At 38.1% G+C, this 12,131-nt stretch overlaps 1 pseudogene; it reads left to right on the forward strand.

Annotated features, from left to right (window-relative positions):
- The first annotated feature begins 318 nt into the window (after nucleotides 1-318).
- Nucleotides 319-12,131, forward strand: part of LOC141577409 (guanylate-binding protein 6-like) — a 128,786-nt pseudogene continuing 116,973 nt past the window's right edge.

Genomic DNA, 12,131 nt, shown 5'->3' on the forward strand with positions numbered 1-12,131 from the left:
AGTTATTATCAAAGGGCTTGGTATATTGTAGGCCTTCAGTGCATCATAACAATAACTTCAATTATATTATTATTTTGAAATAACAGTTTGGAGAGTGATATTATATTATTTCACTACCAATATCCTGAGAGACTTGAGGGAATGATGGGGGAAAACCTCTGCAGCATGCTAATTCTAGGTTACATTTTGTCTAATGGAAAGCACAGAACTCTTACTTACCTTATCCTAAGTTGATAGATGCTTTGTATAAGTCTGAGTTAGAGAATGGCTTTATAATCTGATTTCCACTAAGAAGCTCTTCTAGGTTGGCAGGTTGCCATGGCATCCAGACCCAAAATGATGGACCCAATTTGTCTGCTGGAAAGTGTCAAGGTGCTGTCAGTGAACCAAAAATCTCTGCAGATTCTTGGTGAGATTTCTTTGCCAGAGCTGGTGGTGGCCATTGTATGACCGTATCATACAGGCAAATCCTACTTGATGAACCATCTTGCAGGTCAGAATCATGGTGAGTGTTTTACTGGGTCAAGGACCAATTGCTTGATTCTAGCTAATACCTCAGCTTCTTAAGTTTTGTTCTGATCATGTGTAGGGAGAACCAAACTTCTCTTAAAAAGTCAACTTTCCACTCTTAATTCTCACTGCTAAATCACTGTCTTACTGTAATTCATTATCATATTGTATGTTTAATTCCTGTAAAGCAAAATTTCTCCTACCAATTCTCACAATCCTACCTTATTTTACATGCTTAAGCACTGGACTCTTGCAATTGTGTCTACTCGCTCTTGAAACACATTTTGCTTTTTTATGGACTATTCTCATCAACATATAAATGTGTTCAAATGTCTATAATCTTAAAAATATCTCCTGTATGTCATATACTACTGTGGCTAACACCTCTCCCCACTTTTGAAAAATTTGTCTGACAAACAATATAATCTTGATTTTCTTTTTTACACTTTTTTCTCTTCCCATGTCTGTCTTCAGTCCATTTCTCTCTGGCTTTGAACCTCACCATTCTTTCAAGATACTCTTGTTATGGTTATCAGTGACTTCCATTTTGTCTGATTCATGGATTCCCCTTTGCCTCTATGTTGAGCCCTTGCTTGGTATCTTTATCACAATTAATATTCCTTCCTCCTTGAAACAGATGACACACAAAGTAGGACATTCCTGAGGAAATGGAGAAAGCACCAACTCGTATGCTGGGATACAGACATTCCAATAGATCTGACTCTGTAGCCCCTTGGTGGTTTAGATTATCTGCTCTAACTGATTGCTGCTTTCTCCCCTCTCCTCACAGGCTTTCCTCTAGGCTCTACAATGCAATCTGAAACCAAGGGCATCTGGATGTGGTGTGTGCCTCACCCACGCAAGCCCAATCATACTCTGGTGGTCCTTCTGGACACTTAGAGCCTGGGGGATGTGTGAATGGTAAAGCAGAAAGTCACAGTTAAATAGTTTTTATTCTGGATTTTCCCCTTATCTCTCCATGGTCCTAGAAATTTTACTGCTTTAATCTGTAAAATCTAGAAATCAATTATAGTAAATAAGGCAAACTATGATTTGTTTGAATCTCACTTCTAGGTAAGATATCATGGTGTCTTAGATAAATTCTTTTATTTCTTGGCACTGTGTGGATGACTTGATTACATTTAGTAAGTCATTATTGAACAGCTGAGATCCAGGCCTTTGGACTTAGCATTGTAGATATCAGTGACCAAAGTAAAGGTCCTGCCCTAAAAGATTCTTTAGTTCAATTGACAAGACATTATCTGCAGTCAGATTTAGTACCATGTAATTGGGAAAGAAGCAGGCTGGATAGAAGAAGAAATTACATTGCATTGCAATCCCCAATTTCTGGGAATTTCATGGGAGCTCCATGGCTGGAATGGCTTTTTTGAGTTATCCTGGGTTTGGGACAGGGTTGCTGATACATTTTTGAAGAGCTTCTCCAGAAGCCTTTCTAATTAAGAGGGCTGACACCTGAAGACTGTCTTCCACCAGCACTCCCAACAGCTGGGGGAATAAGTCCTTCAGTTTTGAAAGGCAATCCAGGCAGCACCTGACTGGTTTTGAGAGCTTACAGTTAAGCATAACTAAGAAAGAGGAGAAGTATCAATCTGTGAGTGAGGAAAAATTTCTGATTCACCTTCTTAGCTACAAGGTGAAGAGTGTATTTGAGGGTTGGATTTAAGGGACGGGTTTACATTTTCCATGATGTAGTTCATCAACAACTCACAGAGTGTTCTGGAAATCTGTGAGACACTTCTGAATGTGCAAGTTCTATAAAAGTAATTTTTTGTCCTACAAGAAACATTTTAAAATGGATTTTTGGTGTTTTAGCTTTCTGCTAATGGGTGAAATGAACTATCCCTCCTTTCCCCCTTTTGAGATTTATTTGGAAATAATACTTACATTTTTATAGCTCTCTCTTTTTCCTCAACGGGAGTTAGAAAGTCTGTGCTTATTTTTAAAGCCATATATCAAATAATGATATAATCTTCTTGTTGAAATAATTGTTTGTCATAACTGCTACTGCTTCTTATCCTAATTGATTATTTTTAAAAAGTGGGTTTTGGGGAAAGAAAGTAATGAATAAACACTTATCCCCCCCAAACTCCCATTTAGAATCTTCTCAACATAAACCACAATTTTTGCATTTGCACTGGGAGCAACTTTACATACCATTTATAATAAAAAACAATTTCCAGTTTATGCCATTATTTAGACAATGCTATGATTTATACAAATTAGCCTGGGCTTTAAGGCCCTTGATTAGGCTGCATGAAAGCTCACCTTAACTTCTCCACTTGCCCTCTGCCCTCAAGTGACTCTAACTACAAGACCCCTGTCTTCTCCCATCTCTAATTTTGTTTCTCTGGATTTTCCTGTCTATGGGATCACCTTCATTTCTTCAGTTCCACATATACCAGTTCTTTAATATTCATCTCAAGACTTTGAGGAAGTTTTCAGATTATATATTCTTTCTCCAAATTTCATAGCTCTGTTCTTCCTTGATAGACTTCTAAATTTTAGTTTAGTGTTATAGCTATAGGTTTCACTGCTTATATACATTACTGAGAGTAAGCCTTTTACAGATACTTCTATCTTTGTTGCAATACTGTTATGGATGTTTGTCCACTGCTTTGAAATAGTCATGTTGAAAGAAATAATCTTCATTTTTAGCATTGCTTTTTTAAAATCTAAGAACAGTGGGGGATATTTAGTAGCTTCCTGCAAGTATTTATTGATTGGATATAATTTAAATACCAAGTTATGCCAACTATGGTTTATTTTACATGGACTCTGATTAATAAATATATGCAGAATGAATAAGTGCCCACACTCATCACTGAATTCCTAATTACACAACAGGTACTGTATTAGTTTTTCTGTGTATGTTATTTTACTTTATCCAATTGAGGAAAAAGAAAGCACTGTGAACATTAGAATCCTTTTATATATGAAAAATTTGCAAACACAAGAAGTGTCTCTGTAATTGTCAAAGTTGATATCTGCATTTACATCTGTCTTCAAGCAATTTCTTTGCGTGTTGAGTATGTTAGCTGAAATAATAAATGAAACCATGATTGAAGAAGTGTACAGATGAATTTCTAATGTAGGGGTAAACTTCTAACTCTCTTGTTCTAATGTGCTTTCTAGGATGAATCTAAGAAGGATTCATGGATCTTTGCCCTGGCCGTGGTTCTGTGCAGCAGCTTTGTCTAGAACAGCATGAGCACCATCAACCACCAGGCCCTGGAGCATCTGCAGTATCCTTCCAGGTCCTGAACCACCATGTTTCACTGAATTCATGGGAATGAGGATAGAGTCAGTCTCTCCTTTCCTGTCATTTAGTTTTCTTGGGTGGAGCAGAGGGGACCCATGGCAAAAGAGTGTGTTTATAATATTTTTATACTAGAGAAATGTGGGAATTGTTGGTAGTGAGTTTCTTTTCCCTAACCAAATCTTAGTTATGCGACAGAGCTTGAAAAACATCAGGGAGGGCAAAGTCGTCTCAAACACCTGATAGAGTAGAAGTTTCCACAGAATTTGTGAATTTCTTTCTAGACTTTATCTGGACTGTATGGGATTTCACCCTGGAGTTGCAGTTATGTGGTCAGCCTATCACAGAAGATGAGTACTTGGAGAATGCCCTGAAGCTGATTCCAGGTATCAGAGTATGGCCTGGGCAGTGTACGGCCCAATAGAGTGTGGGATCTACTAAACAATATCCCTCAACTCTGTGATTGCATTTGTATTTGAGACTAAATCAAAGTCTGTGGAAATGGTGGCTGGAAAGTGGGTTGCAAAGATCTAGGGGCTACAGTTGAAGTTTACTCAAGAAAAGTAAAGTGTAAAGTGAAATTACTCAAAACCAATTTGTTTTTTTATACATCTTTAAATTTAGCATCCAGATTTAAATGGGTGCTGAAACATTCTAAAGACTGGACGCTGTGTTTCCTATTCCTTCAATTTGTCTCTGTTGAAGAAAACAACTAATCAGCTAATTGTTAGACATGAAACTGCAGTGAAAAGATTATCTAATGAACAAAATGTAGATTTCACATATTATTCTTTTCAAAGAGGGATATAAAACTTTCTAATCCTGTATAATTATATCATCAACAAAATGATTCTATGTTGTAAATAAACTTGAAGAGGTGACTGTCTTTACAATCTATGCCTTTTCAATAATATTGACAATTATTAGAACATTCATTTTACCTTCCACATCATAGCTTTCTCCTAATTCCCACATGTTTACCCATGATTTAATTACAAGGTAATAAATAATTTTCATGGGTTACATTTCCAAGGATGTGTGTCTATTGAAACCTTGAGAGAAATATCAATCCCAATTTATTCATTCTTACTTTCACATTTCTATTTATGATTTCTCAAAACAGCTATTAAGAAATTGGCTGGCAGGAGAGGACCAGATATAATCATTTACCTCAAAGAGTTTATAGATTAGTGGTGATACCTTAAAATTACATTTCAGGTACATTTATATTTCAGAGGTTTTTACTAAAAAATAGATAACCCTGCATCAATTATTTTTAGCATCAAAACAGTTTTCCTTAAATAATGAGGATGTCATTCCTAATATTCCAATTACTGTCCATGATCCCTTGTCTGTAGCTCTGTTTTTGGTTCCACAGCTCAATTCCTACATGAGGTTGAGTTGAGCAGAAAGTTTCATGTGACCTTTCATCCTTTTAGCTGCTAGTTAAGCAAACACATCATAGACAACCACTCTACTATGTGCATGTCTGGAGAGACCAGCCATAGGTTTCCTTTACTGGATCAGATGTCTCCCTAAATTTCTCTGCAGTTATATCATTGGTATAAGTCTGATGTGCAAAGAAGTATTGAATGTCTATGTTAAAAGAGTTCTATGTGTAGAAATGGCAAAGACACACAAATCCCTGCCATGAACACCTGTAATCCCCTGGCCTGAAGACTCTACACACTAAAATCCCTGTTTTTCTGTCCCTCAGGGAAGAATCCCAAAGCCCAAACATGCAATCTACTCAGAGACTGCATCAGGCATTTATTTCCAAGATGGAAGTGTTTTGACTTTGACTGGCCAACATAGGAAAAAAAAAATTCTAGCCAATATTGGGATGGTATCTGAAGACCAACTGGATCCTAAATTCCAGGAGCAAACAAAAAATTTCTGTTCTTACATCTTCACTGATGCAAGGACCAAGACCTCACAGAAGGAATCATGTTCACTGGGAAAGGTGAGTCCCTTTTTCCCATTTCCATGGGGACTGCTATGTGTTGAATATTTTATATAATGTGCTTTCTACAATTTTTGTTTGATTCTATAAAGAATTCTGATTTTACAGACATTTATACTCCATGAAGAAATCTGTATACTTTATAATTATCTCACTTTGGGGGCTTTACAAATTCCTCCTCCAAATTGCAATTTTTGTCAATGATATCGGTGACTCCCACTTATCTGAAAACATCCTCCAATTAGAATATAATCACTCTTTTGGTGTAAAAACAGAATACTGCATGTTTTCAAAGGAAGTCCTATACAATAAGTGTTCTTCACAAGAAGAATTCAAAAGATATTTTGAGAATTTATAGTGGTCCAGAAATAAATAATAGCACATAAATCACTGAAAATCCATTCAAAGGCTCAGAATTAGGAATAAATTAAACATGGTACACTTTGCCTCATCTATCTATCTATGTAATCTATATTGCTTTCAATTTTTAAAATGAGAAACTGTATTTTCCAGGTAGCCCCTAGTATGTTAGATAGAAGTAGATATTAACTTTTTTAGTCCTGTGGCCTGGAAAACCATAAAAATGAAGAGTCAGTAGGAAAATGAAGGTGATAATAGTAGAAGGAGGTAGGGGTGCGTGTGTGTGTTTGTGTGTGTGCATGTGTATATGACCCTAGAAGCATAGTCTCAGAATCCTGGAGCCATTGACTGATAACTTGATATTTAGCCCCTAAATTTCCTGGCTTCTTCAGGGCTGAGGACTCTGGTTGTGACCTACGTGGATACTAGCAATAACGAAGCAGTTCCTCACTTGGAGAACCCAGTGACAACTCTGGCCCAGCTGGAGAACTCAGCTGCCATTCAGAAGGCAGACAACCACTACAGCGAGCAGATGGCCCAGCGAGTGAGCTTCCCCACAGACATGCTGCAGGAGCTGATGGAGGAGCATGATGCCTGTGAGAGGGAAGCCCCTGCAGTCTTCATGGAGCACTCTTTCAAGGATGACAAGCAGGAGTTCCAGAAGAACCTTGTGGTAATCTGTCTTCGTATTTATCATATGTCCCCTCCCCTTGAAGAATGAAGCCTAGAAGTGTTGTTACTGGTCCCACGGCTCATCTCTTACTCAGGGATAAAGTAGTCCATGTTCTCATGAGGGACAGAGTTTCAAAGGACTACATTTCCTTCTTTTTTGACTGCTAGAACTCAGGCAGTTTATCTGGAACTCTCTTTGACCTTCAATGAAAAATCAGTATGGATATCCTCTTGAAATAAATACTTCTGTGGATTCCAAGCCTGTCCAGAACACCCAAGACATTCTTTAGCTGGCTTCTTTTTCTGTGAACACACTCCTATGGCTGGGAACCAAAATTTCTCTTTTCAGATCCACATCTCTGGCCACTTTCAGCTTAGGTTGCTCCTTGTTGTATCTTTCATTGAAGACAGACAGAATCACTGAATGTGGCAGCTTCAAGGAACCACAGAGATTAGGTAATGCAACTCCAACAGCTCAGATGAAATACCCAAAGGAGGTTAGGGAACTTCCCCATGGTCTTCCAGAGTTTTCAGAGCTGTGAATAAATCAAATCTTGTGACTGCTGTTTTATTACATGTCCTCCAACAGAATACTTTTCTCATGAGGAACACAGTTAGACCAATTCTTCTACCAGATCCTTTGGAAATTTACTTCCTCTGTTCCTTGCTTCTGGTGACAGCCCTCTATCTTTCTTCCCTCTAGGAAATCATAAAGAATAAGAAAGATGATTTCTTGATGCAGAACGAAGAGACATCAATCAAATATTGCCAGACTAAACTTGATCAGCTTTCAAAGGCACTAATAAAAAGTATCTCAGCAGGAACTTTCTCTGTTCCTGGAGGTCATGAACTCTACAGGAAAGCAAAGGAAATTATTGAAAAGGATAATACCAAGTGCCCATGAAAGGAGTGAAGGTGAGGAATAAGGGAAACATGGGGAACCTACAGAATACTCAAAGGGGTCTCCTGAAAATCTGAGAGTGCAGCTCCATGCATGCATAAAGAGAGAGTATGGGGCCATTCAAACAGCTTTGGCTCTTAAGGTTCACTGCATGCTATTTATTCCTGAAGAGAGTACAAATGTCAACTCCCAAACATGAGTACAGATTTCTTAAATCCACAAGAGACAGAACAGAAATTATTCTTTTTTTTATGCAACAACATATTTGATGCATTGAGCACTGATAATTTACAATTCAGTCTTTGTACACAAGGATGATCACAAGTGAGAAAGGAAGTCAACTACATAGACAAGTTATAACACTCAGGAAAGAGCTACTTAGGTGTTAGAAACAAATATAATAATAACAATAAAAAACAACAATAATAATGCAACTATTATATATTGAACTGTTGTTTCCTATAGCCAAAATGTTAAGCTCTTTCAATAGACTCTTTAACTTAATCTTTCAAATAGCATTAAGAAGCATCTACATTATCAACATTTTAAAGATCTGAACTGAGAATCATAGGCAGGTTAAAATAAATTGTCTAAAGTTATAACCAGCTAGTGGCAGAAGAGAACAGCAGCACAATTTAGAGGCACTATTTCACACTGGGAAAGAAGATATGTAAAAGCACCAGAGATTTGGGGTTTGTAGAACTGAACATGATTCTGACTGGCTAGATTCTAGAGTGGGGAGAAGGAAGTAGCACTGGGCAAGAGACTGGAGAGAGACAGGTCACTCTAAGGAGCTTGGACTCATTGTAAGGAAACACTGTGGAACTTTAAACATGAAGCAAAAGTTACATGGACTTAGTTGTCTTTGCAGCACTAATTTCCCTATTGGAAATCTAATTTCTGTGCTCCTCCTTGGTTCCTCAGGGAAATGAGTTCCTCCAGAGATTTCTGAAGTCCCAGGTGGCACTAGAGAAATCCTGCAGGCAGATAAAGCCCTTACTGATGGGGAGAAGGCCATAGCAGGTACGGGGTAGGGCTGGGCTCATAGTGGGATGGGTATGTTCTTGCAGTGCCCTCTGACAGTTGTGAGAGCAAAACCTTCCCAATACCGGAGCTTCCTTCCTTTCTGTGGAACAACCCTGCTGCACCTGGAAACAGCAAAGGGAACTGTGATTGGACGCCAGACAGACAGAGCCTTTTCTCTCACATTCTGAAGTGTACTCTCAATGGTGTGGACACAGGGTGTGGGGGGAGGACTTAAGAGATTTCCTACCACTCTCTTCAATTTGGTTTGGCCTCTGAGCTCAGGAGGGTGGAGGTCAATCCTTGCCTATTTTTTCCCTCTCTAATACCTCCCTGGGGCAGAAGAGTGGACCAGGAAGGAGACAGCTGAGAAGGAACAGGAACTGCTGAAACAGAAACTGCAGGAGCAGCAGCAGCAGGTGGAGGCTCAGAAGAGAAGTCTCCAGAAACACATAGTCCAGATGATGGAGAAGCTGGTGAGAGAAAGAGAAAACCTGCTGAGAGAGCCAAACAAGATATTGGAGCATCAGCTGAAGGTGAATCAGGCTGTGGCAGTAGTAGAGCTTGATAGCTTTGTCCTCATACCCAAGGAAGGGATGGGTGAAGGTTACAGCATGGTCATGCAGAGATCACAAGTGCATCTACTGCCTGTGATTTATTAAAACCCTGAAGCCTTTGAATCCTTCCAAAACCTTTAAATTTGGCTCTGTAAGTAGACTTTGGAGAGTTCAGGATGAGTATTCTCCCCCTACTCCAAGCCCTCAGAGAATATAAATAGGGTTGAATAACCATTTAGAGAATTTTAAAATGATCTCACAGGGCTTGATTGAACAGATATTCCAACTATGTGTGTTTAATATGAACAACAACTAGTATGCTCTACCAAGATCACTACCTTTTACCAGGAGACCTGCTCAGCCCAAGGCCCTGAAGTAGATCTGTGCTGACATAAAACTACCAGAAATGTCCAGACTTAAAAACACATAGAAATGATAGATTTTACACTTGCTGCATTGCCTCCAGGTGTGGACAGATCCCCAAGCTATCATGTGGCTTGGGGGGATTTCTCTCATTGTTCATCTGAACATGATTTATAAGAGATTTCTATAATTTAGGGGCCATGTGTTTATAACAGATTTCTACAATATGGGTGACAGTGCCATCCTGAGTGGGACTGAGAATTAGTGCAGACAGACCAAGGCTACCTCTCATTTGCATTTTTTGACTGGAAAATATTACATTTGTCCTCATGCCAGGCTTAGCCACCTGGAAAACCCTAAGGTATATGAATATTATTAAGGCTGTAAACTACACTTCCTCTTAATGTTTAGGTCCAAACTAGGAAATATTCCTTGTTACAAGAGTCTCCTTTCATGATTAAGAGAGAATAATTTTAGGAATGAAACAAAGATAGTCTGACAAAGTTTTAAAGTTTGACAAAATGTAATCCTTGAAAAAATGGGGGATTTAAAAAGTTTTACTTCCTTCCTCATTTTTATGTTTTTTAGGTCCAAGAATATCTGTGTACTGAAGGATTTAGAAATAAATGTGAGGAGATGAGTACAGAGATAAATCATTTTGGAGACAGGATTGTTGATACTAAAAATGATGATAGTTCCTTGCTTGCACAAGCCTTGGACAACCTTGGCAAAAGAATCACTTCGTTATTGCCTGCCCCAGCTAACATTCTTGGTAATGTTATGAAAGTAGTGAGCTCATTATTTAAAAAGAAGTAGCTCTCCTTGTAAAGAAATCAGATATATAATACAATATACATGTATGTTCTCTGGCCTATTTCTGATGTGCATGCTTTTCACTTTCATCCAGCAATGCTTTAAATATAAAAAGTGATTTCAAGAGAATACTGATGCTTGGCCCATATTAGATAGAATAAATGCATGGACACTTTGATATAGTGTGTTCAGTTTTAGGAAATATATATGTGTGCAAAATCATATATATGTGTATGTACATGTAAACAAGAGTTTCACTGAGGCTTCACTTCTAATGGCAAAAGTTTGGAAACCACTTAATGCTCATTTATGTAATTTGGTAATATATATTTTGCATGCATTTATACTAGAATACTAGGTTGCTAGTAAATAGATAGGGGAGCTCTATTTGTATAAATATAGAACAATCTGGAAGATAGAATGTAGAGTGAAAAAATGAGGCACAAAAGAGTTTGTATAATGTGTTCACCGTAAAAAAAAAAAGGCAGTTATTTTGGGCACTCATACACATGTATGTATAGTACATTTCTGGAATATTCATTAGAAATTGGTATCATTGGTTCTCCTGGAGAGGACAGCTTGGTATCAGGGATGGAAAGGACACATGCTTTTCATTATATACTCTATCTTTTCAATTTTGCAAAGATAGCTTGTGTTATTTCTCGAATAACAAAGAAAACAAACTACAATACTAATAATAAAATAGTAAACGGAATGTGAATAAATGGAATTGCTCATTGCTTCCAGAAATGACATTAGCCTGCTCAATAAGGGGTCTAAGACTAAGATCAGAATACTAGAAAATAACGTTTGCATCCTAATCTTGTTTTTGCTTTGGCCTTGTTTTTTAATCCCTTATATTTGCTTCAAAAATAAGGTATGAACTTTCCTGTTACCCCTTGAAATCTCAGCAACAGTAACCTTTACTTCATAGGTTTCAATTACACTTTTACAGTGTTTAGAAACAAATTAATAAACACTAAGAATATTCACTGGTGAGAGGAATTCCCATCAACCTTAAGTTCAGTGGTGGCGTCTATGCTGTAGGCAAGTACAGAAGGGGTGATGCACCACTGCAGAAATGGATGCCTTGATAGTAATGGGGAATGAAAACCCAGACACACAGAGGCCAGGTGTTGGCATTTGAACATCAGAATTCAAGTACATACAATGAGAGTAATGAGCATCATGGTTTGTCTTAGCTCAGGCTGCTATAACAAATTACCATAGACTGTGTGGCATACAAAACAAACATTTATTTCTCCCAGTTCTGGAGGCTGTAAGTCCAAAAGCACTGTGGCAGCACTGTTATTTTCTTGGTAAGGGTCCTCTTACAGCTTTACAGATGACAAGGTTCTGACTGTGTCCTAGCATGGTGAAGAGAGAGAGACAGAGAGAGAGAGAGAGACAGAGAGAATGAATCTCATGATTCTTTGTTATACAGGAACTAATTAGATTCATGAAGGCCCCACACTCATTATCTAATCCCTCCCAAACCCCATTTCCAAGCACATTGGGACATTGGTAGTTGGGGTTTCCTCAAATGGATTTTGGAGAACACATTCAAACATCCAGTCTATAATTTGGTTGGAGTGGCAGCCAGCAGACCTGACCAGAGAAAATTCTGAAGATTGCAAATAAAACAAGGTGTCTTTAGAGAAAAAAGAATGGGGAGGAAACAATTGGAATCAA

The sequence above is a fragment of the Camelus bactrianus genome, chromosome 4, assembly GCF_048773025.1.
Source record: "Camelus bactrianus isolate YW-2024 breed Bactrian camel chromosome 4, ASM4877302v1, whole genome shotgun sequence".
NCBI classification, from domain to species: Eukaryota; Metazoa; Chordata; class Mammalia; order Artiodactyla; family Camelidae; genus Camelus; species Camelus bactrianus.